General features: G+C 51.8%; 1 long non-coding RNA gene across 5 annotated transcripts in view; it reads left to right on the plus strand.

Annotated features, from left to right (window-relative positions):
- The window catches only part of LOC113995683, a 150,657-nt gene that overhangs the window by 112,768 nt on the left and 17,310 nt on the right, over positions 1–20,579 (plus strand). For 2 of the 5 annotated variants that reach the window (XR_005563910.1, XR_005563907.1), the window contains exons 4-5: positions 4,787–4,993; positions 13,019–14,254. This is a non-coding gene — a long non-coding RNA (uncharacterized LOC113995683). Of the gene's footprint in view, positions 1–4,786; positions 4,994–12,871; positions 14,255–20,579 lie in introns of all 5 variants that reach the window. The other 3 variants (XR_005563909.1, XR_005563908.1, XR_005563911.1) reach the window with 3 other exon arrangements.

Genomic DNA, 20,579 nt, shown 5'->3' on the forward strand with positions numbered 1-20,579 from the left:
TCACCTTGCGCCACAGGTGGCTGTGGTTCCTGAGGGCGAGCTCCTGAGGGCGAGTGTCCCTGCATGGGAAACCTGGCTGAGGCTGCGGAGGGGTTTTCCTGAAACAGAAGCAGTGGTGGGTCTTTTGTGCCGGCATGGGGGGCAGTGAGTGAGAGAAGGATAACATCCTTCAGCTGGGTGGGATGCTGCCACAGCCAAGATGAGAGAAGGAAAGGCAAGAAAGACTGAAACCTGATATTGGATTTCTTTGCTGAGAGCTGAGGATCAGCCAGCTAACGAGGCAGTGAGTTCTGAGGGCAGAGGAAGAGCTCAGGACATGGTTAGTGCTCATTAGCAGCCAGAGATGTGAGAGCTGCCAGCATGGTGGTGCTTTGTGCTGGCCAAGCCTTTGACTGTCCCTGGAAGGAGGGCTCGCCCGCTGATCCCGGTGGCACAGCTCCTAGCAGCTCCTCAGCCAGAACAGCCACTTTGAAGCTGCAGTGCTAAAGGCTTGAGAAATTAATTTTGCCTGTCAGAGATTCAAATGTAAGTGTGTGAACTGTAGTTCAACAAGGTACGAACTCACCTGGCTGCGCTCCAGCTCTGGGAGTGCTACTCACTGCAGGGGAGGGGAGGCCAGCAAGTACCTGCCTGTGTAAGCTGGTATTGTCTTCCACATAAAACATGCCCTTAATTAATAGCTAGCATGAACCTAAGCCACTATCTCTGTTATCAATTTGTGGATGTGGTTGGATTGTCTGTCTCCCAGGACAGTAATATCCCTTCATCTTACTGCAAATTGCTCGCAGCATCCTTCTATTACGCAGGCTTAATGCTTGAAAAATAGAGATTTAATACTCCACCATATCAGACTAAGTGAGGTCAAAGCAATTCATATTCACGATCCCACAAAGCTCCCTGACGGTGTTCCTGTGAGGAATGTGATGTGGAGGATGCAAACTGGCGAGGTCCTGCCCCAGCTCCCGGCTGTCCCACACTGACAGGGACCAGGACAGCCACCCACGGTGGAAGCATTGGCTCATCCCTTGGAGGAGAGTGAGTGTGCACTGGGTGCAGTGGGTGGGGAGCTGTGGGGTCCCTGCCAGGCTGTGCCAGCCCCTGACCCTGCATTGCTGCCGCCCCTTCCTGCATTCCCTGTTTTGCCAGGTTTTCCTAGAGCAGAACGGCAGCAGCCTGTGCGTTTTGTGTGTGTGATAGGATCAGAGAGTGCTGTGGGGATTCCCAGGGTGCTGGAGGTTCCCTGATGTGTTTTTAATGAGCAGGCTGAGCGTAACTTGTGTGCAAGTTTCCTCTGAACTGCTGGTTGTCACCTTGGCTCTGGGCAGAAAGCCTGCAAGTAACACATCCTGTGTTCACATGTTTATTTTTGTCCTGAAACATGTAGATTTTGAGAGAAAATAATAGCTGGTGTTTGTGTGTTTCCTTCCCAACAAGAAAATATATATCTCCAGGGTTGATGCATATATTGCCAGGATGCGTTCCTTCTGCATTTGCTTTTATGTGTGTGCCAGGATGTGGATTTCACCTGCAACTCATGAGGAAATATCTAAGCACAGAAAATAAATGGGAAGTTCAGTTTGGAGGGATTTATGTGCAGAAATTAAACATGGTTTAGGAGAAATATCCCTTTGCCCTGCACAAAACTTGTGTAATGAACATATTTCTCCTGGTGTGAGCTGAATGTCCAGGGGTTCTGCTCTCCCTGACTGCAGTGCAGTCCTGGGCTGGTGCACACCTTGATGTGAAGCCTCGAGGATGGGAGATTCCTGGCCGAAGGCTTGGGAATGGGACATAGCCTGTGCTGGAACAAACCAGGTGGGCTCTGAGGTGTGCCAGGACTGGCTGGGACCATGCAGGCGGTTTGTGGGCAGGGGCTGCTCCCTGGCCCTTGGGCCCAGGGGGCCAGGCGGGATACAAACAGTCTCCAAAGAGGGGCCCAGGAGTAGTTGCACAGAGGAGGTGACAGGCTGTTCTGGGAGACAGGAGGGGTTGGTTTGCCTTTTCCCATTGCTGTTCAGACTGGTGCAGTCAGGGGCTTCCGTTCAATCCCAAGGCTGTGACCATCCACAGGATGCTGCGTGCTCTGCCAAGGGTCATTTCCAGAGGTCCCAGGACCCTGAGCTGGCTCCATTGTGGCTCATCCCCATCCGCTGGCTCCAGCACTCTTGTGTGATGCTGGAGGTGGCACTGCAAAGGCTCCATGCTTCTTTCCTGGCCTTAAGAAGCTCCCTCTTAGGGAGTTTAGACCTTGGAAATGGGATCTCTGATGTGTACCTCTGTTAGTGGGCAACAAAGGGAAGATTTATATCCCTGTGTTCAAGACCTGCAGGAATTCCAAGAATCCTTTAAGAGACTAAAGATGATCTGTATCATAGACTATGTTTTCCTTGAGTAAAAGCTATATATTATGTAGAAAAACTGTAGTTTGCTTCAACACTGGAAAAGTAGGATTTTTTGAAACTTGGAGGTAATGAGACTGGGACAGGGCTGAGGACTGCCATGAGAAGACGAGACCTGTGCATTTGTCAGCAAGAACCTGGAGGGGGGAGCATGGCTATCTCTGCTCCAGAGGAACACATCCTGCTGGGAAGCATCAGTGCTGCCATGGTGGAGCAGGCTGCCTTCTGCATGGACCATGCTGGGCAGCAGCCCTTCCACTGAAAACACTGCTTCTCGCAAGAACGGATTGTTTCCAAGCCTGAGGAATTCAAAGAGTGAAACTGCTGCTTTAAAATTAGGTGTCACAGCTCACAGTGATGGCTACACAAGTGCACTGATTACAGCAGGAGGGGTGGCTGCAGAGCCGCTGGGGTCCCCTGCTGGGGCCATCTCCTGGTGACCATTGGGCTGATGGAGTCATGAGTGGAACCTCCTCCGCAGTGAACGATTCCGGGAAAGGAACTGCCAGGCGAGTGTTGTCCTCCGAGGCACAGTGACACGCAGATGAGCGCTGAGGGGTGGCTAATTGCTCAGGGCAGGCTGACATAATGGAGCAGTTCTGAGAGCACCTCAGCTGCGGAGGTCAGCAGTGACGCAGAAGGCTTAATTTTTCATAGCACGCTCCTTGTATACTACAGCTCCTCCTGTAATGGACTAGCAAATTACCACACTATTTAAAAGGCAGCAATTTATAACATTTTGATAACTGTGTGCTCCTGAGTGTATGTCAGCTGTGCCTGTGGACAGAATGAGTGAGAACGCTCCCCTCCCTGCAGCATGGGCACGGGCATATGGGTGCACACACACACATGTGCCTCTGCCATCCCAGCACCTCCCCTCCAGCGCAGGTCAGAGGCCTGTCAGGCCTCCTGGAAAAGACCTCTCCCTCTCCCATATGGGTTGTCTCTGTCCTATCCCTGCTCATTTCAATGTGTTGCTGGTTTAGGGACCCTGATGATGTTCTGATGCCCACCCAGTCTCACTGTTCCCTGATGCAGCTGCCTGGTGTCCACATGGGTGTAGGCAATTGCTCTGGGTGCACCTGCCTGTTCCCGTATTTGCACTGCCTCCCGCCACAGGGGAATTTACTTCAATCCCCAAGAGGTGTTGAGGTGGTCACTCCCACAGAGGAACTGCAATCATGAGGAAGTGGCAGGGTTCATGGAGCTGTACTGACCTGATTTACAAAGCTCCAGGGTCAGAAGGCAACTGTTTTTTAAGATCTCTGCTTACCTATTTGGTAGGAAGGTGCCTTCAGGCTCCATCTCAGGCGCAGCTGCTCCCGTGTCTGTGCACTCTCTGCAGACACACTCGAGTCACCATGCACACATCTGGGTGTCCCATTCGCTGTATTTCAGATATGTGCTGGCCCTCTGCTGCTGCCCTCCTGCACAGATGCTCTCTCTCCTTCATAGGAGGAATCTCCATTTCTCACCAAGAGGAGTCTGAAGAATTGAGTGCCCAAAGAATGTGCATGGAATTATTCATCCCGCTCAAGTAAATAAACCCTCATCCTTGGGTCATGGCAGCAGGTCAGCTCTTCCTGCACAAATTAGGCCCTCTGCAATTTCCTCACCAAAGCTGCCTTTGGCAGAACTGCTGGGCACCATGTCCTGGGAGAAGACAGCAGTGAGAGCTGAGTGCCAGAATGGAGCCCAGGCACTGGCGTATTCCTGTGTCACTCCACAGGAGTGAGCAGAGCGCTGGACAGCATGGGGCAGAGAACCAGGAGCTGTGTTTGGGTGGACAGTTTGCAGTGAGTGTGCCCATGGGTCTTACAGCAGTATTCCTGCATTAGCACCACAGCAGGGGGTGTTGTTAACTGTCTGCTTTCCCTCTGGAGTGGTGTAACTGCTCCATGCAGCAGAGATGGGTCCAGTTAATCGGACGGATAGAAGTTGTTAATGCACCTTGGAGAAACGTAATTTAATTGGAAATTATTATTATGTGCTGCTCCTATGTAAAGAGTGTGAGAATCAGCACTAATAGCTCTGTATGAACATGACTTAATTGCTCTGTGGTTCTGTGATTTAAGCTTCTTTCCAGGTGCGCTTTTGTTTCACCGATGTCTCAGGTGGGATGCAATGACACACTGGGGACCAACGAGGTACAGTCCCATGAGTCGGAGCTGTCAGTTCTCTTTGTGCTGATTCTCTGGTGGAGCTTGAGTCCGTGAAACCCGCAGGGATCAGCTCGGGTTGCCGTGTGCTGAGGGCTCCTGGGAGCAGCATTCCTAGCTGGTGGGGTCAGCCCACACCTGCTCACACACTAAGGCAAAGGCTGTTCCCTGCTGCACTGTGCTGTCCAGCTCAGCTTGCCTGCCTCACCACGTGTCCCATTCCAACAGGATCTGCAGGACGCTCCTTCCCTCACTGTGCACAGACCATGCCGGGGGTGGCACATGCAGATGGGCAGTGCTGGAGGGCACAAGCGACTGCAGCGGCTCCTTGCTGCTCCCACACAGACTGTGGATGCCATGGGGTTACAGCTGGCCACGTCAGCAGCAGGAACGGAGCTCCGGCGTGTCCCTCTCCATGGTGCAGGCTGGGTACAGGTATGTTCACCTGTGCAACTAATCAGCAGTGACTGTATGAGAGATGGAGAATGGAGCCTGTATAACTTGCAAAGAAAATGGCAAACCGAGGAAGGGAAACTTTCTCTCCTGCAGAGCTGTGAAGCACCCCTGGCTCACAGACCTCTCATGGTGTCTTTTGCAGGAGTGGTGCTTACATAGGTGAGGAGAAAGCGTTTTTGCAACAGCATAGAAAATGTGTATGAGGAGACGACATCAGGCTGCCATCAGCACAAATGTATCTGTGCCTTATTTTTCTGCTTTCCTGGCTCCCAGACAAGTGCCACCAAAACCAACAATTTTCCTGTCCTTTCTTTCCTTTGCTTTCACAAGTATCTTAAACCAAACCCCTCCCTCCCAGCAGAAACAGGATGCGCTGCTGGGTATAGAATAAAAAAATCAGTATTTTTAATCCCTCAAGGAGAAACAGGCTCAGGCTCCTTCATTGTGCTTGTGGCTGCAGACTTGGACACCACCAGCCTGGCTGTGCTCCTTGAGCCTGTTCTCCTGGCTCCTCCAGAGAGGGAGAGCTGTGGAGAGGGGCCCAGACACTGCAGTTCTGGTGATACCTTAAGATTTTAGGCAACACCGGTTGTTTCCCACTGCGGGTCAAAGCAAGCAGGAGCCTCCTGGCTACAGGCACATTGATCAACCTCCCTGGGGACAATCTACAAACATGGACAGGAAGGAAGAAGGTGGCTGCAGAGCATTTGTCCATCCGGTCCTCGTGGCTTTTGTGGGAGAGGCCAGCAGGCTGGCCAGGCACAGTGGGGGGGGGGCTCTCCAAGGGGCATGGCTGGTGCTGCCTCTTCGTCTCCCTCTACCAGCAGATGCCCAGAGCTTTCCCATCACAGCCTGATGAACAGAGATCCCCTCTAAAATGTGTCCCACAAGCCCAACTCTAACTCCAGGCACTGCCACCCAAGGGAGCGAGAGGAGTCTGTACCACCGTTGGGGCGGCTCAGATCCAGAGCAGGACAGGGGGACAGTGGTCCCAGGGGTCCCAGCACATGGGCAGGGCAACAGTGCTGTGCCTCGGAGCACACTCACAAGCGGAGCTGATTTAATAAACAACAGGAGTGTTTTCCCAGGCCACATGCTGAGCTGTATTCAAAATACATTTGTACGAACATCAATTTTTAATGCCATTTATGCCAAATGTTGTTGCAAAAAGCAGCCGTTAACATGACGTTAATTCAATCACTGGAAATACAGTACATGCTACTAAATGAAAACATGTTATTAGTCAATTCGATTAACTGGATGTAACTCTTCCAAACACAATGTAATATGGTTTCTACATGGTTAATTACGTCGTACAAATTACATGGCAATCGGGCTTAGCACTGGGCACACACATACAATTAATACATAAGTAGAAAAAACAGCTTGTGATGCACATTTGAACTCTGTAAAAATTATTTGAAATATAAATATCTTGCAGGCTTTAAATAAAGAGGCAGAATTATGCTGATACTATAATGAGAACAGGGCAAATTCTAAAAGAGCCAGGAAGGCCTTTGTGGGGAGATCACAGATGTTCATGGTTACTTTCACAATGAGTTTTAATCTGCTTTAAAAAGACCATTTTAATTTTAAAGATAAACACTCCTGGCCCTGGTGGCGTCTGTGCAGGAATCTCTCAGCGCCCATGCAAGCCTCCTCTGTGTTTTAGGAAGAATTTGTGCCCACTTGCGGGGAATGGTGCCAAGCCCTGGCGCAGGGAGCGGGCACTGTGCCTGGCAGCCCCCGGCAAACCGCAGGCACCACCAACCCTCGGCACAGCGCCTGTCCCACCACACAGACCGCCGGGCGGGCACCGGGGAGCCCCGAGCCTCTGGCGCCTCCGGGAACCCCCAGCGGGGGATCAGTGAATGCCTAACGCCGGGGGCTCTGGAAAGAGCAGGCTGTTCTTGGGAAGGACTCGGTTCCGTAGCCAGAGGGCAGCTGCAGCCCACGCCGGACATCTGAGGAGGCGGCCCCGTGCTGACCCCGTCCTGCACGCCCGGACGGGGCTGCCCGGGGACCCACCGCCCCCAGGGCAGCTTTCACTGCTGGCATAAGGTGGTTGGCAGCTTTGGGAGAACAGAAATCCAGGTCCTTGTCCCCTGGGGCTCTGGGACATGGGGCAGTGGTTCCCCCTGCCCGGGGACCCTCAGGACCCTGTGCTGCATAAGTGTCCGACAGCTCATCACTGCACACGGGGCGGAAACAGGCGGGTGGTGGAGCTCTGGAAACGCAGTTTTAAAGCTATTGCTGCAATGATTATCACAGTTCATGGAAACGTGACTCGTCTCCTCAGATCGGTAATCCCGACAGCACCCAGCGAGGCTCAGGGCAGTGCGGGAGCACGCACTGCCCCGCACCGCTGCCTCCGCGGCGCCGCAACAGCGGGAGGGCGTGAGCAGGGGCGCTGATGAGGGGAAAGGGAGATGTGCCAGTGGTCGTCACCCCGGTGCCCTGCGGCTCCACTGGTGGGGGTGGATGCTGCACTGACAGCTGCAGCCCCAGCTCCCGGGTGCCCACCCCTGCCCAGGGACAGGTGCTGTTACGGCCAGGCTGCCGGCGCTGGTTTAATTTGACATACCCAGGGGCACGGTCCGGCAGCCGCCGGTGCAGTGGTATCGGCTTATTGGTTTCACAGGGAGCGGGGAGCGATTTCAGCAGCCGCCGAACGGCCGGCGCAGACACACACCAGCGCGCTGCCGCTGCTGCAGCCACTGAGAAAGCAGTGATAAAGCTCTCGGAGATATTCTGTCTCATCTGTCTCGAGTAAATCAGAGCAAAGCTGGAAACATCAGAGGAGGCAAAATGCAAAAGAAATAGGAAACTCCATACTCCCAGTGAAGGCAGAAAGTGGTCTGACATGACCACTGGCAGCAGAAGGATTTCACATGATCGGGGGCTGCTTACATGAGGAACTGTTCATTATTTAGTGGCTGCTTAAGGGGCTGAGGGAACAAAAATCAAAGCTCCTGCTGTTGGCTGGCTGATGAAAGGGCTGCGGCCGCCCCGCTGCAGCCGTGTTTCCCTCCAGCCTCACCTGCGCCGGGAGCTGGAGAGGTGTCTGGCTGCTTGCTCAGAAATGAAAGCGCTGAGAATCAATCATTTGTTTACATTGTATGACTTGTTGAAAATCAATTGGCTCCACATGCTGCAGATCTGATTGCATTTTGTTAGCAGTCACAGGGAATGGTTTTCCCTTGACATGCCTGTGTTCGTGGTTTCTCCAATGCATCAATTGTACCAAGCTTTTAGGATAATTGAGCCTGAGCAACAATCCCCTTTATAAATATTAACTCTGATATGCTTGGGAAACTCTGCCTCTCCTGGATGAATTTTTAACTAGCTTTTTAATCTATCGCTCCTTGTTAGAACAGCAGAAGTGTTCCTTGGTGCCTGTTCCTGCCTCCCAAGTGCCAAGAGAGTGGCATCCCTGCTGAGCCCTGCTCCCAGGGCAGGGACCCAGAGCCCCTGGTCCCAGGAAAGGGCCCACTCCTGCTTTGCCCACGGGAACAATCCCACAGAGCAGGGACACAGGGCTGAGAGAAGCCGTGTAGGGGCTGAGGAGAACCTCTGGTTTCTTCCAAAGGGACTGGTTACACTGGGATGAGTTTTCATGTGAATCCTTGGAAATTTCCTTAGGTGATGCCCAGGACAAGCAGAGGCCAGCGATGAGGAAATTTCTTGGAGCAGGTGCCCTTCCCTGTGCCCACCCACGGCAAATGGCCTCTCAGGTGATGCAGTCTCAGCACCCAGCGTGGGGACAGGCTCCCTCAGAAAAACTGGGGAGATGGTGCTGTTCAGCCATGAGAACTGCAGAGATGGGGGACCCCCCCAGCCAGACCCAGACTCACCACACTTGGGGGCCCAGGACACACTGATGGAGGGATGTCCCCTGGAAGGATATGCTGGGCTTGGGGAGCTGGGAAAGCTGTGAGTGTGGGATGGGCTCCTCTCTCTAGCAGGGGCTGCCAAGCCCCTCTGAGCCTTCCTTTCCATTGGCGTTTGGTTCTGCAGAGCAGCTGGTCACAGTCCAACAGCTCCGGCCCAGCTCAGCTGAACTGTTTCTTTTCCCCCACAATCAGATGTTGCCTTCTTTAATATCATCTGAATGTCTGTCAAACTGTGGATTTTTTGTGAAACCTCTGTACAGGAAGAGACAAAAGGCAGCAGGGAAGCTGTTGAAATGAAAGCCTTGCTTTACATTTCAAATGCTTTAACAGATTTTTCTTTCTTTTTTTCTTGGATTTTTAATAAAAGCTTTTAAAAGACTGTTTTTTTAATGGTGATTGCTTGCCAAGGGACATGTCTATGGGGATGTGAGGAAGCTGTTGCACTCAGAGGTTGCACAAGTCACTGGCCCAACTAGGCTTGGCGTTCCAGGCTGGTGCCTGCCTGTTCCAGCGGAGTGGCTGCCGATATTCTACAGGGGCAGGATGGATGGATTGCCTGGAGAACCTGGGCATGGCCTGCCAGCATTTGCCTAATAGGCATCTTGGAAATGCTTCTGGGAACTGAGCCTGCCTTCTGAGCAGCTGCTGTTTCTCTCCAGTAAGTATGTAAATCCTAGCACATTCCCAAGCACAGGAGGTTTCTGTCAGGGTCCAGAGGCTGCACACTGCTGCAGTGGTTGGGAGACCCCAGGGGGAACTCTGGTGCTTCATGGTGGGAGCAGCATCAGGTGAAATAGCTGTTCTCGGGCACCCGCTCATGTTACAGGGCAGTACTTTTGGGTTTTTAAGCAGTCTGTATTGTGCTGTGACTATTATTAAAATGCTGCAGTAGTCTGTAGCAGTGCGGCTTGCTCTGGAGGGTGCACAGAGATTTAAGTCCAAGTTGTGTTCTTGTAGGCCAGGCTGGGGACAGCAGCATTTATCCCATGTGGAGCCAGACCCTGGCACAGCTCTGCCCCGGTCTGTGCTGTCTGCACCTGTCTGGGTCCACAAGTGATGGCTGGAGTGGCCAGATGCCAAGCAAAGGACACTTGACTGTCCCACTGCCTTCTCCTGACCCCTGGGTGTGGTGGTATTTCGCCACTGTGGCTGCTCCATGGCTGCCCTTGGCACACTGCGGGCTGGGAAGACCAGCACTGCTGCCTGGGATGCTCCTGGCCCCTCTGCCCCTCAGCCCTCTGCCACCTGTTGGCTGGTGGCAACACAAGACACCTCCTTTGTAAGGATGAAAATGAAATTCCTGATGCCAGGATGACTGCCGGGCTGTCAGGAGACATTCCTCTGCCGACACCAGCCTGGCAGCCAGGAGAACCACTGGCTGGCTGTCCGCTGGCCAGCCATACCCATATTTCAGTGCTTGGGGGAGGCAGATTATTTTTCACACTGCTTGGTGTGGTAGCAAAGTTTAGCAGAAAAGCTAAAACAAACAGACTGTGGAGTGTCACACTGTGTTAGTGCTGCACAGAGGAGGGTTGTCAAACCCACAAATAAGGCATGGGAGAAGCCTGGGATTGACACTTGTGCCGGTGTCTGTGCTCTGACAGTGCTCTATGCGAGTGGCTGCTGAGGAGATGCTGGTACACCTTTCTTGCTGCCAAACTCAGTGTTAAAGTGTGGAACTTGAATCAAGGCTGATGGAAGTGGATTTATTTAAATTGCCGGGATAAATTAACTTTTAAAGCCACAGTGAAAAAGTCTGTGCCGCGAATCAGGGCTATGAATATTCAGGCACATGCACTCATTAAATTAGTTTGTTGCAAACATATTTGGAGGCAGCTGTTCATTTAATAATCAGGGATAATCACAGAAATAGGCGACCAGTTACTCCATCTAAATTGCATGGTTAAAATTATAATTTTATAACTCTATCTCAGCAATTAGATTTAATAGCTATGAAAATCCAGCAAAACCCAGTTGAGGGAAAGCTGCTACTCTTTTAGCACAGAAAAGCCAAGGTCAGGCTGGGGCTCCCCTGTGCCTGTACTGCAGAATTGTTAGGGCAAGGGCTGTTTCTGATGCTGCCCAAAGTGTAGAGTTAAGACTTCTGGGTTAAACGCTTTGATGCCAACACTGAACCAGGCAGGGGTTAATTTTCTTGGCATTTCTTGTCTTCATTACAATATTTGTCCCAAGAACAGATTAATTCCTCTCATTCTTTCTGCCTTTCCAGCCTTTTGTCACAGAAATGCATTTCACAGGACTGTAATGTGTGATACTTGCTCTGAGTTATGGCTCTGCCATACGCTGTAAAAGTTTGACTCTCTCAGTATTGTACATTTTGATTCTACCCCTGCAGGCTATAAACAACTCAAATTACCTCTTTCTTTAGCTTCCAAGAGGACTAATCCCCTGTCTAGGGCTTTATCAGTCAGTTGAGAAAGAGTGAAACCAATGCCAATGCAAACAGAATATATTGAAAAAAACCTTATCACCACAACACGGCCTCTTGCTGTAACTCACCAACCAGCTGGGCTGGTGAAGCCCGGTGCTGCAGTTGCCGACAGTTCTGTAATGGGACCAGCACCAGATCACCACCCACCCACTCACACATCATCCTTCCTGCTCTGTCAACCTCTACTGAAGCCCTACAGGAGCAGGAAGGGCTGGGATGATGGGGGGTGGCAGGCTGCCAGCTGGGACCCTTTTTAGCAGCCCAAACCCCATGCTGGGGATGGGCTCAGTTCTACTGGTGGCTCTCACTGTCCCTCCACCACCAGTCAGGGTCAATTCTGCCGTGTGCTGCTCCAGCGTGGGCTGGAGTGGGCAGGAGGCTGCACTGGGGACACATTGACTGTGGGGTGGGGAATCTCTCCAAGCTGCTCCCTTTTGTCACTGTCCTGGTCAGGCCTTACTGAGTGGATCTGGGGGCTTCTCCTGCACCTCCTCCCTGATTGCCTTCAGGCTCTCCTCTCCGCTGGTCGTGGGGCTGCTAGGGATCAGCCTTGGAGGCCTCTGCCTGGGGAGGGGGCTCTCTTGGAAAACAAAGCCAAAATCCATGAGAGCCACCATGGGAAGAGATTCCTGGCCCCTAAGGGTACCCTCCAGCCTGCAGCAGGCAGCTCATCGCCTCAGCTGGAACTCCTCTCCAGCACTGGAGCCAGTGTGGGCTGCTCCAAGGTTTAACACTTTATTAGAAAATGAGAGGTTAGAGCATGTTCCAGAGGAGAAGGAAATTTATTGTTGCCCTAGCCCTGCAGCAAAGCAAAACTCAAATAACCCAGGTGCAGAGAGGACGATAAATCCCTGCTGGCAATCACACTGCTAAAAGGATGGTGACAGCCACAGCAAAGTTTGGCCAGTTAATATTTCTCATATCTGAGTGAGAAAAATAGCATTATTCAAAATTATATCTCTGCTGAATTATGCAAGGAAAAAACCCAGAAATCTGTAAGGCCTTCTCAACACCCTGCCTCAGAAGGTGCCAGTTTGGAGAGGGCTCTTGGGGGCAGCAGGGGGTCCCAGGGGGTCTCTTCCCCAGTGTCTTCCTCTGCCACAGGACCCCTCTGCAGCCAGCCCTGGTGCCACATCCTGCCCTGAGCCAGGCAAGGTTTTCTCATTTTGTGAAAGTGAGATGAGGAGAGAGAAAGGGGGAAGTAGTGAGGGCTCCATCAGGCACCAAGCAGGCATTTAAAGCACTTGAGGGGTGAGAGAAGGGGTGTCCCACTGGTGTGACCAGGACAGTGACTGGTCAGGTCAGTGACTGCCAGCAGCCCCCTTGCTGCCCAAACTGCCACCACAGCCAGCTCCTTGCAGGACAGACGTGGAGTGGGGTATGTGTCTCTGCAGCTCTGGCTGGTGCCTCTGCAATGGGATGGGGAGGGTGCTTATCACCCTAAGAGCTCTAACTCCTTGTTCCATTTAAAGACTTAATTATGAGAAACTTTCACTTAATTTTTATTTCCAGGTGGTCATTGCTGTGAAGCCAGACTTGTTCACTGCGTAAAGGTGCTTGGCTGGGAGTCCTGGGAACATCAGGGAACATGAAGCAAAAGAAGCCTTTCAGCTCAATAGATGCTATAAATTTCCAATGTGTTTTTGTTTTATGCTCCAGGTGAAGGCAGCAGAAGCCATCAATCCTCTTCCTGGCTGACCCTGAGCTGCTGGTGCACAGGCAGGCTGGGCAGCATCTGTCTGGGACACCTCTGAAGGGGTGAAGGTCAGGGAGTGTCTTGGGCTGTTTTGGTTTGTCTTTAAAAAACAATTTTCCATGAGCAGAAAATGTAAGCCACCCAGGGATAGTTGCATCTTCCTGGTGTGATACATGAGATACCTCACTGTCAGCCTGTGGAGTGCTCCAACACAGGAGCCAGTGCAATGTCAGTGTGGGCCCCCCCCGGCGCAGCCATCCTCTCCCCCCCACCACGCGATTCATGGGCTTTTACATCTCTGCCATGAGCCTGTTAATCCAGCACCTGGCTCCAGCCACACCACGGGGACGATTTATGGTTCTTACAGATCAATTTCATTATCCCAAGGGGAAAATCAGCATCTTGTTATGGACAAAATGACAATAAATGAAACGACCATTAATTTACGATCTTGCCACACAGTGGCACTCAAACAGATTCCCATTAATGGTTTGTTATTATCACCTCCCATACTAGGCTAATAACAGTTCCTGGGAAAAGCAGCACTGAGCCCTGGGAAGGGGCTGCTGCTGGCTGTGTGGGACCCAGGCCTGTCCTGCAGTGGCAGAGCAGCCCCCAACTCCACTGCCCTGTCCCACCGAGTCAGGGGGGATGCAGCAGTCGTCCTTGGCTCTGGGGCCTGGGCACCCACTGGCATTCTGGAGGGAGATACTGCTGTTGTTCTCCGTGGGATTTGGGATTCAGAGCCTTTTGCAAAGGCACAGAGAAAAGCAAGGTTGGGCTGGTCACATCCTCTGGGGACAAGGGACCAGGGTTACATCTGTACAGGGATGTACTGGGCATCAGGGACCCTTCTCCCATACTCCTCTCCATCCCCTTGCACTGAGGACAGTACCAGGGACATCATCTGCTGACAAGTAGCTCCTTTAGGCAGCAGTTTGATTTTTGATGCCCATTGGTCCCACTCATGGAAAATGAATTTGTGGATTTTTGCAGACCAAGGTCGGTGGGATCCCTGCCCGGCTGAAGGCCACAGGGTCCCCGCCGTTCCCCGGGGCCATGCCCTCTGCTGGCCAGCAGGAGGGAGCCGTGGTGCAGTCGTGCCAGTGGAGACTGAAAGACGGGATGGATGGAGGCTGCCAGGCAGAGAGGGGAGGAGCTGCCAGCTGACAGAGAGCTGCCCAGAGTGGAGCAAAAAGGTGATTTTTCTGTTTGCTTGAGGCTCAAAAACCCCAGAAACATTGGTTTGACATTAAATGACTTTTCAAAAACTTCTACAAAGCAGAGAGCTCCATAAAACACAGAACAAAGGGCAGCCTTTCTGTGTGTGGAAGTTCTTAATTGGTCCAAAATGAAGAACTTAATGTCCTTACTGAATTTTTACTTTTTAAGAACATTAAAGGTGTCAGGTGGAAAACCACCAAAACTTCTGCTTAAAGCACTGTCCTTTTGAAAAGCCGAATAAATTGACAATGCCGAACTCAGGCTTGAGAAGGTTCAGTGTCAGCAAATTTGCTTCTTTGCCACAAAACATTTAATTTGAGGAACTTCTCCTGGCGGTTCTCCCAGGCCTGCCTGGCTCCTGTCCTGGGTGCTTGCTGGGACCGCACTGTCCTGAGCCCGGATACGATGTCATGGGAGCCGTCCCCTCACACTGGGCCGGGCGAGCACCTCCCCGAGGTTCCCCAGCACCATTCAAACCACCACAGCTTCTGCCTTGCCACCAGCAAGGCAGTGGGCAGGGGGCACAGCTGAGGGCAGCTGGCAGCGGGCTCAGCACCCCCACATGCTGAGAGACCACATCTGCTGGGGGTAACGTGTGTGTAATGTGCGTTTTGCTAAACACATTTTTTGCATGACAAGTAAACGTGAGGAGCTGATCTTCATAAACACATTTTTACAGTATTACAGCAGTACAAATAAATACTCTGGCATATCTCCCAGTGTCACTTTTATTTACAGTTAAGTGACCTGTTATTACTGACCCCTCTGCCATAAAGGCCTAATTGAGAGGAGGACATGGAGTGAGCAGGGTTGGTGTGAGAGAGCATCATGCTAAATAATTCATAACGAGCACTGTGGCTGTTGCAGTGATATATGTAAATAGGAGCTCCTTAGTTTGTAACTTACAGTCTGGGTTGGTTTATGAATTTTAAAAGGAGATAGTCTTCATTCTCTGGTGCAGAACTAAGGAGAGTTTCTGTTCCCTGAAGTCCTTTCCCCGGGAGCCAGCTTCAGAGGTCTGGCTGAGGCAGGAACAGTCTGCTCATGGCCTCTTCCTGCATTAGCACTTCTTACTTCTGTTTGCTCCCATGTTTCACCTGTGGCTTTGTGATAGTCCCTGCAGGACCACCTGCAGGTCCAGAGGATAGAAAACAGCACCCCAGGGTGGGAGTGCAGCATCGGTATGTAAGGGCATTGGCAGAGCATCCTTCCTGCATCCAGCTGCAGGGACCTCAGCCTAAAAACCCTGACTCCAAAATTTTCCCCAGCTCAGGGAGATGCCTCTTGCAGGAGGGATCCAGTTTGCCACCTGGACCAAAGCCACATGTGGATCCCAAGCTCTTTCTCTGCATCTAGGGCTGAAGGTATTGTGCTTGTGAGGCAGAGCCAAGAACCCGCTCCCCGGGGAGCACCTGGGCTTGTGCAGGGCCCCACACACTCATTACAGCTCACATGAGTAAGGTGTTTCCCTTTTATTCCACCTTTTAGTTCAATATCATATCGCCTCTTGTTATGAGAGTGGGATAAGAGGAGCTCCCAGACTGTCTCTTACACCATTATTTATTCATTCTGTTTCTACCTTGTTTTTCTGTCTCTCCTTATTGAGAATTGTTACAGTGCTTGATATTATTCTTGGCCCTCTCTGGTTCTCATCTCTTCCTACAATACCCTCCAGAGATAGGGTAATCACTCCAAGAAAATTGACTTACATTCAATGGCAAAAAGCTTCATTAAAACACAGGTAATGCTCCCAAAGGTGCCTTCTGTTCCTCAGAAATATTCAGCAAAGCTCATCCTTCCAACCGCAGGTGTTGAGGAGTTTTGGAGCTGCCCAGGCAGGGCTGTGGGGGAGGATTCCTCCGTGCTCTCGCACTGCTGTGCAGGTGAAGGGAAGCTCTGTGGTTCAGCACTGCTCGGGGAGCCCTCGAACCCTCCCTCCTTCCCAGGGAGGTTTTACTTTCCTAGAGTTCAGGGTGCTGCCTACAAGCTCGGCAACTTTCCTCTGGGCACCCTCAGGGATCTCTTGGGACCCTCCAGCTGCCTTCCATTCTATCCGAAGGGGCATTTGGCAATCCTGCCTTCTCACAGAAAGGCTTTGCTGACTCGGGCACAGCTGCTGAGATGCACCTTGCAGTCCTGTGCATGGGTCTCACCCTGCCCTGCCCTGCTCCTATCCCAGCAGGACATGCTGCCTTGAAAAAACCCACCCTCAGGAGCCAGGCCGGCTTTTCCAAACCTTCCCAGGGGTGTGAGAGGTGGTGAGTCCAGCCGCCCTCCTCTCTTTGTGAGTTTGCATTTGTGGTGCCCAGGTGTGCCCTGTTCAGTGGCTGGTGCCCCATGGCATGTCCTGAAGTTCTGCTCTGCTCGTGTTCACCTAAACTGGTGTCATCGGCATGTATTGTGGATCACTGCTTACCTTCCCTGCCCTTCCCAGAGACGTGGGTGCTGCCTCTGCCACGACCAGTCTGTTGCCCCCGGGAGCCCCTGCAGGCTCCCACACACCAGGTCTGTCCCAGCCTGGGCACAATACAGAGCTGCTGTGGTGAGGAAAGGAGGGGAAAACAGGAACAAGGAATGTCCCCTCTGCTTTAGCTGTTCTTAATGGCACCTGAAAGTTTTCCTGGGCTTCAGTTAACATAAAACCAGGTCTCTGTGCTCCCTGCAAGCGTGGCATGGAGTTGTGATGATGCATCACTTAGACACGGCAAAAGTCATAGAAGTGTCATTGACGGGGTGATTGAGGAGCAGGGGCTGCCCCAGCCGGGGGCTGCAGCTGCACCCATTGCATCTGGTGGGAGCCCCTGGGGGCTGTAAGGGAAGCATCCCCTGTCCACCTGTTGCTGGGCTGCTCCTGCTTCTGGCTGGTAGTGCTGGGGACCCGCTCACCAGGGAGGGTGTGGGGGGGCCTCAGAGGGGGCAGCGTCCTGCAGGGGCCGCTGCCTGCTCCTGGTGTCACAAAGCCAAAGCTGGTGGAGTGGGCTCTGCAGGTCAGCTGTGCCACACCTGGGGGGTGGTCCTTCAGGAGGAATAAATTATGATTGTATATTATTGTTTGGGAAGGGTGAGGCTGGAAAACTTGCCTAAAAATAACTTAGAAAGTCAGTCTCTCTCCTCCTGCAGCAGAGGAGTAATTACCACTTTGTAAAGCTTTTAATTTTTTTAGCGTTGCATATAAATACTGCTGCTCCAGAGTTCAGACGCAGGGATTTTAAATCTAATCCACATTTAACAAGGCTATTAAAGAAAATGTTTAAGCTGCCAAAATTTAACTGATTACAATATTTAATAAATCTTACCCAAAAAAAAGGAAAAATAAAAAGGAAAAAAATCAGCAAGGAGCCAAGATCATATGGCTTTTATATGTGCACTACTGAGAGTGCTTTAATGGGAAATAGAAACCCAAAAGATTGCAATAATCCTGCCAAAAAGACCCAAATGTATTATAAAAATGTTTAAAGCTCCATTTGAGTTTTTCTAATTAACTTGGTAATGACACCAGCATTCTCTCTCTATCAGGCTCCTGAAAGATCAGATGCCTCTCAATTGCTGGAGAAACCTTAGAGTGGTGGGAAAAGTGAGGGACTTGTCCCCTCCCTGGGGGGCCAGGGCATTGCTTTCAATGCCTGGGTGGGGTATTCGGGGGGGGGGTGGGTGTCTGTCTGGGCTCTCTTCTCTTCCCCAGGCAGTGAAGGGCTGTCAATTTACTGACAGCCAGTGAGCAAAACAGTGAGATGCAGTTTGCTGCCCAGCCAAAGGTGCCCTGGGAGCTTTGTGCCAGCCCTCCTGAGCCTGGTACCTGCACAGGACTGTGCCCCCTCTATGCCTCCTGCTCTGCAGCACACCCACTTAAGGATTTTTGTTAGTTTTGAGATGAATATCTCCTAAATCCTCTGGAATAAGGTGGGCAAATGAAAATGTGTTTGGATCCTTGCAGGTGTTCAGCTTTTGGTCAAGGTAGACCATATAATTCCATGGTTGAAGGCTCTGGGCTGCAGCAGACACATGGTGATGAGGTGTTGAGTGTTGTAGAGGAAATGACAGAAGGATGCAGAATGCATTTGGGCATAGGCTCAGCCCCAAACACCAGGTGTATGTCCTGAGCTTTGGTAATAGTGAGGCTAGACCTGCTGCTGCTCCAGGTCCTCCTATCTGGAGAAATGCCTGGGGGGCTTGCAGCTCTCCAGGTCCTGGCTGGCTGATGTGGGGTGCCTTCCTCTCCTGATACCAGCACCTGGGGGTTCTGCTCTTGCTCGCAGCCTGGGCAGAAAAGGATGGACCTGAAGCACCAAGTCCCCAAGTGTCTGCCAGAATGGACCTGAGATCATGATTTTGTGTGCTGTTGAGATCTCCTGGCTCTGCACAGACAGCTATTGCCTTCCTCCTGTCTGCACAGTCATCTGCATTCCCAGTTGCTTCTTCTGCTTCCCCAGGAGACAGCAGAAGCCTTGCAACCAAAGTTGTGGTTTTCCTGCCTTGTGAGCAGTGGAGCACAGCTGGAGTGGGGCCGTGGAGGTGCAGGAATGTGCATGGGGTGCTGGGACCAGGTGTCCTCACTGCAGAGGTGGCAGCAGCACATTGCTTGGGTACTCAGTGATTTCCATGTGGTGCCTGCAGGAGGTGATGGATGCACCTGTAACAGATGCAGGGCATGCCCGGTGTGTGGTCACAGCTCCCTGTAGGAATCTGCAGTGACAAGTGACACATTCTAGTGCTGTACAAATTGTCTAAAACTTGAAGCTGTCAGACGTGAATTCTTTAGCCAGGTATATTTTGAAGATATAATTCCAGTACCCAGCAGTGCTGCCTGCAGTCTGACAGCGGTGACAGTGGCTCCCTGGGACTCTGTTGTGCCATCACCCTGTACCCGCTCACCCACCTCGGGGCTCCCTGCAGCCATAGGTCCCCCAGCTCAGCACTGTGCCTCATGATGGGGTTTGACTTTCCTATGTTCTCCTCCAGCCCACTGAAATTTGATTTTGTTTGCCATGTCTCTTGGCAGTGTCAATCTGCACTATTAAAACTGAGATTTGCTATTATTGAAAGTTTTAATTCAAAAGCTTTTTTCTGGGGCAGTAGATCTGTTTCCTTGCCACGTTTCAGCATTTCAACTATACAGCATGGTGTGCCTGGCTCAGGTATGCTGGGGGGAGATTCTGCAGGGCTGTGAGGCATGTCTGGGGCAGATTTGGTCCTAATCTGACTCTGCTGGCTTGGCTCTTGCTTCCCTGAAGAGCAGCTGTGTGGTGCTTGTGCTGGCTTGGCTTGTGCAGTCAGGGGCTGGTGGCCAGGCAGCAGCTGAGCATTGGGTGCTCACTTCAGCTCAGGAGGTTCCTTTGCAGCATCTCCCTACGTGTTTGACAGGTGCCCTGGAAGAGATCCCAGGAAAAGGGCTCTGGGCCCACAGGATGTGCTCCTGTGGGCTCTGGGGGAGATGTGCAGGGCTAGTGCTGGAAGCTGCAGAGGATGTGCAGGCTGGTGATGAGCATATGCTGTCTCTGGCCTGGGAAATGTAGAGCAGCTCTGACAGCACGGGGCTGACTTGACAATCATTGAGGTGTTTGCCTAATGCAGCAGTTCCCCAGCTTCAGTGGAATTCATAAAATGTGCCTCTGCAGATTCCCTGAATCATCACATCAGGAAACTGGACCCCCTCAGAGACCCAGAGCACAGCCCTACCCCTTGCAATGATAATTGTGTTTCCAGAGCACCTCTCCCTCCACACTGCACAGGACCTGGCCGAGGCACTGGCAAAGGTAATACGAGTTGGGGAGTGTGCTGCACCCCCTATGCCCCCCACACCACTGAGCTCAGCAAGTCATGGCAAGAAAGGTGGGGTTTTTTGCTGAAGGTCAGGATATGACAGTGTTGCCTTAATGGGGATATGTGAGATCTGCTACTGCTGGCTCTGCTGTTGCTGCTGCAGGTTAAATACTCAGCAGAAGCACATGCAGCTCCCAGAAAAGAACTTGACTTGTGCTGAAACACAAGAAGAGCCCCAAGGAGGAAAAGTGGGCAAAGTGGGCAAAGAGGAATGTGGGTGATTGTGCATTTTAAAACACGATGGTTTGAAGCTGAGTTCTGGTACCTGTCTGTGGAAATGGCTGTGGGAGCCGTTTCCTCAGTCTGAATTTTGCCTTGAATAAAATCAAGCAAATAGTGCAGGAAATTTGAAAACAAACAACCTTTTCTAAAAAGCAGCATTTTTCAACCATGCTGTCCCCTCTGGTGCCTCCTCCTGTGCAGAGTGGCCAGGACCTGTGGCTGACAGGAGCTCTGCTCCCAGTGCAGGGAGCTGGTGGC

The sequence above is a fragment of the Pipra filicauda genome, unplaced genomic scaffold, assembly GCF_003945595.2.
Source record: "Pipra filicauda isolate LSUMZ 115617 unplaced genomic scaffold, ASM394559v2 scaffold266_size1643727_pilon, whole genome shotgun sequence".
NCBI classification, from domain to species: domain Eukaryota; kingdom Metazoa; phylum Chordata; class Aves; order Passeriformes; family Pipridae; genus Pipra; species Pipra filicauda.